Consider the following 6,973-nt stretch of genomic DNA (forward strand, 5'->3'; position numbering starts at 1 on the left):
ACTATATGTAGGGAGTGTTTTACTGGGGGTAGGGGGTGTGTGCTTCACTGTAAGCACACTGATCGGGATGGCTGTGCTGTGCAGTGTGCCCGAGCTGTAAACAAAACAGTCTTCCTCCCCGTTGGAGATGCTCGGTAAACACCGGGTGCCAGTGGGTAATTACCGGCCGGGGCCTACCTGGAAATGCAAAATCATATATATGTATGTTATTTTGCGCACACGTGCTGCTCTGTAGCAGTATTTCTGCTATTGGGTGGTTGGGAACTGGTTAAAGCCTGAAACTAGATTTACTTTTATTTTAAATACACAAATTAACTGGCTCTAACAAACTGTTTCCTTTACTGATTGATGCAGTTGCTGTCAGCACTGTATCAGCTGTACGTAGCATCAGGTACATACAGTATACAGCGTTGTGTCCCTGCCGGAATACTGGGAATTTCCATCTGCTGCCAAAACAAAATCGAGCCAGACTGAGCTCTTCTCAAACACTCACAGAAAGCCTTGTATTTTTATCAATAAATATAAGGTTTCCTCTAAATAGGTGAGGGGGGAGCTTCTGACATATTCCTCCCATCTCAACCAATCAGAGAAAGCCTATTCAAAGATAAAAATATAAGGCTTCCTATGAATGGCTGAAAGCACTCAGCGGACTCAAGTTTGTTCTGGCAGCAGACAAGAGCTCCTGTACAGTGCACAGTGCTAGACATTGTACCTTGCTGATGATCTATACCAGTGTTTCTCAGATGTTTTTCAGTCAATTATGGACAGTCCCGAGGCACCCTTTAATATTGTATTATAAAATGGGGTGCCTCAAGACTGTCCATAATTTTAAAAGAGCACCCCATTCTAAAATGTTAAAAACTATTCTAATAGTTTTATATGATGCAGCAACCTCCACACATGTAGGACACGCAACATTAGAGGTGATTTATTCTTCCAAAGCAAATACACTTTTGCACACATGTACTGACTAGTATTCCCATGTTTCTCTTCTCCTGCAGTTTTTCTCCATTACTGGGCTGATGTGACCTCGGCACTGATGGAGAGGGGCAGGGGAGGGTCAAACTAGGATGCTGTGCAGGCAGCTGACATCCTCCTTATCAACTGATGATGTCATTGGTTGTCAGGACGCCGGCGGCTAGAAGGTCGTAATGGTGCACAATGAAAACCTGTGGCTTTGTGTAACTAAAAGGCAGGATTGTTCCACCCGCTGGCTTGTATACAAATTTTGGGCACTTTTTAGACATTTTGCAAAGGCAGCCCTGAAGAAACCTCAAGGCACCTCAAGTAAAACTGGAGCTAAGCTTTGAGCAAAATACTTTACCTCGAGAAAAAACAGCTTAGATTATATTTTATATGTTTGGTAACATGCCTTAAAAATTCATAACATCCAGAAATAGTTGGAAAAGGAATTAGATTGCAGAGGTCTGATATGAAATATACATAGGATCTGATGAGTAGAATATCTGACTGATGTCTACTATACACCTCAATCCTGGGAAAGTAAGGTCAGGTTTTCTGATTTCACCTGCTGCAGGCTCCTTCCTGTCACTAAGAGAAAAAAAAATTAGTTACACAAGACAGTCATGTCATGGCGCTGGTAATACCACTCAGAGGCATATGATGAACACTACGTGCAGTAGATTATTAAATCTTGGGTTAAGTACAAATTAAGTAGACTTTACTACCGGTGCAAAGTTTTGCTGATAACAATAAATGTTCATTGGTTGATTGTACCTGTTACATGGTGTCCTTCTTTAATATATATTTGTATTTCTTTAGCATGCAGACCTCACCATCATCACCATGGCACCGTCTGTGTTCGCCAACAAGGTAAAGAGGAGCAATAGATGATTGTTTTGGATACTAAAGATAATGGATGAAGAGTGTATTTTGTAAAATAAGCCAATCCTCCGATCATTGAGAAGAGAGATTCTTAACAAATCACAAACGTGTATATTTGAGTTGTTTCTTGGCTTTTAAATGCACATATGATTTTACTTGATAATGGAAAAATATGCAAAGAATTAAGTACTACCTATTATATCAGTTGCTTTTGTCCAACAAAACCCCAAAAGTGACAACTATAACCTTTTTCCCTTATGTGTTCTAACACCTACATCACGGGTGTCAAACTGGCGGCCCTCCAGCTGTTGCCAAACTACAAATCCCATGAGGCATTGCAAGATTGAAAGTTACAAGCATGACTCCCAAAGGCAGGGGCATGTAGTTTCGTAACAGCTGGAGGGCCACCAGTTTGACACCCATGACCTACATGAAGTGCTCGCCATTCCACCTGCATGCAGAAATGAAAAGTCATACACATTCTCCACATGTATGTAGCAATGCTGCAACCTTTTCTACCAGTCACAACACAGTGGGTACAAATAATAAATCACCATAGCTCTGGCACATTAATGTAACATGGAGTGAAACATGATTGAAAATTGATTCAATATAAGGTGGTTGGTACTCCTTGCCAAGAGGACTCTAATATGATTTTGTTTTTTTTTTGCAAACCACTGTAAACTACGTATGTGTTGCTTATGTACTCTTCATCTACATTCTGTAGATAAAGATCCTCAGCTATCCTTACCATGAAAATTCTAATATTAATCTCTATATATTGCAGCTGTGTTCCTCAGCCTGCAAATGGTACTTTTGCTCATCTCTCTCACTGGATAGTCAAGATGAAATGTTAGATAGCATTACAGTTGGTAAAAAAAAAAACAACAACATACATTTAAACCAGTTGATTAAAAACTTCTATGGAAAATATGTCATTTTTTAACATGTTTGTCCATTGTTGTCCATTTGTCATCTTCTAATAAATACAGAGCAAAGCATTTCTTAAAACAGGTCATGTAACAGGTTATAAAACAATGCAAAAATTACTCAGGTAGGCCAATTAGAGTTCTTGTCAAGGAAACAAACACTTAATAATGCTGATAAATGTATTATGAGCATTTAGGCTTCAATGGCCTCTGGTCATGAAGGGGTTAGGATGTACATTATGACTAATGAAGGTTTTTTTTTTCTTGGCAGATCCATGCAATCCATGCAACCCTTGTGTTGTCCCCTGCTGTCCTGATCCTTGTGATCCTTGCCATGGCCAAGGACATTTCTGCTGTGATAAGTGAAGACGTCATATTTGTGCCCAAAGACTGAGCTACTAATTTACCTCTATGCAACATAAACCGCACTCATCTCATTGTACGCTGTTAAATCCTGCATCTTTCTGTCATTGGTTAAATGACCCTGCGCAATAAAAATCTTAGCAACTGATATGTGTTTGCATTTTGTCACTTGTTCTATACTTAATAAAGTGTCTGTCTTATCAAACATACAAAAATAAGTTAGAAATGAGATATTTTCACAATTGTTTACAAATTAATGACAATAACAGTATATGTTTTATACACAGCATCAACAATTTTAAATGACACCATGGTGATGTCTGAATATATTTTAGGACAGTAAGGCTCCATGCACACTGGGCTTAAAAAAAACCCACCAGTTTCCTTGGCAGTAAAAAACTGATAGGCTCCATGCACATTGGCTTAAGAATCGCTGCTTCTACAGGAGTTTTGCCTGTAGTAGCAGCTCAGTGTTATCCTATGGGTCTATGTATATTGGGACTGATCTCTGCCCTTGGTACGTAGCACACTCCTGAACCCTGTGCCATGTACATAGGGCATTTCTGAACCCTCGCTGTGTACATAGGGCACTTCTGATCTCTGCGCTGTGTACGTAGCTCACTCCTGATCTCTGCATTCTGTACATAGCACACTATTAAACTCTTACACTCCTGGTGTTTAACAATGCCCACTGTTAGTACAGTTTGACCAGAGCAACCATTTGATGGGGGGAGGGGGTGATATGTATTGTGGTGGAAGCATGGTCCGACCACCAGTATGCAGGGGCACACTGACCATCAGTACAACAGGACACGCTGATTACCAGTATACAGGGGCACACCGACCATCAGTATGCAGGGGCACCCTGAACATCAGTACACCAGGGCACACTGACCACCAAAATGCAGGGGCACCCTGACCATCAGTAAGCAGAGGCACACTGACTACCAGTATGCAGGGGCACCCTGACCATCAGTAAGCAGAGGCACACTGACTACCAGTATGCAGGGGCACCCTGACCATCAGTATGCAGGGGCACCCTGACCATATGTACACTAGGGCACACTGACCATCAGTATGCAGGGGCACACGGACCATCAGTATGCAGGGGCACACGGACCATCAGTATGCAGGGGCACCCTGACCACCAGTATGCAGGAGCACCCTGACCATCAGTACACCAGGGCACACTGACCATCAGTATGCAGGGGCACACTGACCATCAGTATGCAGGGGCACCCTGACCACCAGTACACCAGGGCACACTGACCACCAGTATGCAGGGGCACCTTGACCATCAGTAGACCAGGGCACACTGACCACCAGTATGCAGGGGCTCCCTGACCATCAGTATTAAGGGGCACACTGACAATCAGTACACCAGGTCACACTGACCACCAGTATGCAGGGGCTCCCTGACCATCAGTATGCAGGGGCACACTGACCATCAGTATGCAGGGGCACCCTGACCAGCAGTATGCAGGGGCACACTGACCACCAGTATGCAGGGGCACCCCGACCATCAGTACACCAGGGCACACTGACCACCAGTATGCAGGGGCACCCCGACCATCAGTACACCAGGGCACACTGACCACCAGTATGCAGGGGCACTGGCTACCAATACACAGAGGACATCAAATAAAAAAAAACAACTACCGGGCAACCAAAAAAATCTTAAACGCAATAACCACAGAATCTATTTAGTTGGTTGCTGATAGCATTGATATGTGCTCCCACATTCAACATAAATGGATAAAAAGCCAAAAATGCAGCACAACCCCACACTTCCTCTATAAAATCAAGCAATGTATTGCAATATATTAGTTATGGTGCCATCCTTTCTGCAAAAATATTTTGAGAAATTTCAGAGCTGCAATGTGCAAATAATGGTGAAACCTCCTTTATGCTATATTAATAGAAGAGGTGTAAATCAACCAGTGTATTGGAACATAGTAATGGTGATATCAACCTCTCTGCAAATGTTAGGTAATATTGCAGAGCTGCAATGTGCAAACAGTGGTGAACCGCCCTATATACAATACTAATAAATGTATAATTGATGCACATATTTGACATATTTTATTATTAATATATGTAGGGGGGTTTCACCACTATTTGCACATTGCAGCTCTGCAATATTACTTAACATTTGCAGAGAGGGTGAATCCATCAGTACTATGTTCTAATACACTGGTTTATTTGCACCTCTTCTAATATTATTGTACATAGGGGGTTACACCTTTTTTTTTTTTTTTTACATTGCAGCTCTGCAGCTTCTCAAAGTATTTTTTCAGAGAGAATGACACCATCACAACAATATTTCAATACATTGCTTGATTTGCACTGTATGTTCAATCATATATAGGTTTTACCATTGCAATAGTCCATTTGTACTATTTTATAGAGGAAGTGTAGGATTGCACTGCATTTCTTGCTTTTTGTTGATATACAGAGGATATATTGATCACCTTTGTACAGGGGACACACTAACCATCATTGTGCAGATGCACACTGATCACTAATGTAAGGTATTCTGAAGAGTATTGACCACCAATGTAGGAGGGCACACTGAGGAACAAATGTACGTAGTCTTGAACATCACATCTATACGCCACATATTGCTGACCTCTTCACTCTGTATGCTATGTTGCATGTTGCACAATGATTGCTATACTGCTGGGGGTTTATTTTTTGCAATGTTTGGGATTAGTTATTCTGTACTGCCCAAGGTTAATTACTGTGCTGTGCTGGGGGTTTATTATTGTGTTGTGCTTAGTGTTTATTGATTGCTGCTGGTTAATTATCGTGCAGTGTTGGGGGTTAATTAGTGTGCAACATTGAAGGTCAATTATTGTGCAATGTTGGGGGGTAATGTTTGTGTAATTTGGGGGTTTATTTGTTGTTCAATGTTGAGGGTTAACTGTTGTGCAATTCTGGGGGTTAAGTATTGTGTAATGCTGGGGTTAATGACTGTGCAGATTAACCATGCCCTGGTTAATTTCTGGTCTGTGATAGGGGTTAACTTCTGTGTCCTACTGTGGGTTAATTATTGTGCGGTTCTGGGAGTTATTTATTCTGCTGTGCTGGGGATTATTGCTAAACTTAACACAAGTTGGGGGTTATATTTTCTGGCCCCAGCTGAGCTTTTTTAACCTCCCTAGCGGTTTTCCCGAGTGTAGCTCGGGGTAAAATGTCAGTGCCAAAAGCGGTAACCCCGAGCTACACTTGGGCTTACCATGTGGCGCTGCATAGGGAGTCCCTGCAGAGCTTACCTTGTCCTTCGCTCCCGCGATGTGTCCCCTGCAGAGTCCCTGGCCATCTCCTCCGGCCGATGCCGGCATCCAGCTTCTGTGTTCCGGTCCCTGTGACGTCGGGACGTACGGGCGCCACCGTCAGCGGTGGGAAATTTGAAAATTTAAAAAAAGTCATTTTTTTCAAAACACATTTTTCATAGTAAAACATTGCTGTTTCAACCCATTTCACATACATATTGTCCCTAGTGCTTTGTCCTGTGCTCTGCCTGCATTGTGTCTGTTCTTTCTGCCTGGAAACTGAGAAACGTCCATGGCGTCCAAAAAGTGTCCCTTTAGGTCAAAAGCGGGTTTAGATCAGCTAGAGAACAGCGATAGTAAATCAGAACCACTTGCAGAATTGAGTGATAATGATTCGTGGGGATATTCGTCATCAGACACTGAAAACAATTTTGCGACTTTGCTCAGCAATGTACGAACTTGTCGCTCTATTTCGAATTTCAGTGTTTTCGGTTTGATTATATTATTGAATTAAATGTATTATTATTATATTATTATTTTTTATGATTATTTATTACATTA

Source organism: Staurois parvus, unplaced genomic scaffold (genome assembly GCF_062004578.1).
Source record: "Staurois parvus isolate SC_StPar_1 unplaced genomic scaffold, SC_StPar_1.0 ptg000170l, whole genome shotgun sequence".
Lineage (NCBI taxonomy): Eukaryota > Metazoa > Chordata > Amphibia > Anura > Ranidae > Staurois > Staurois parvus.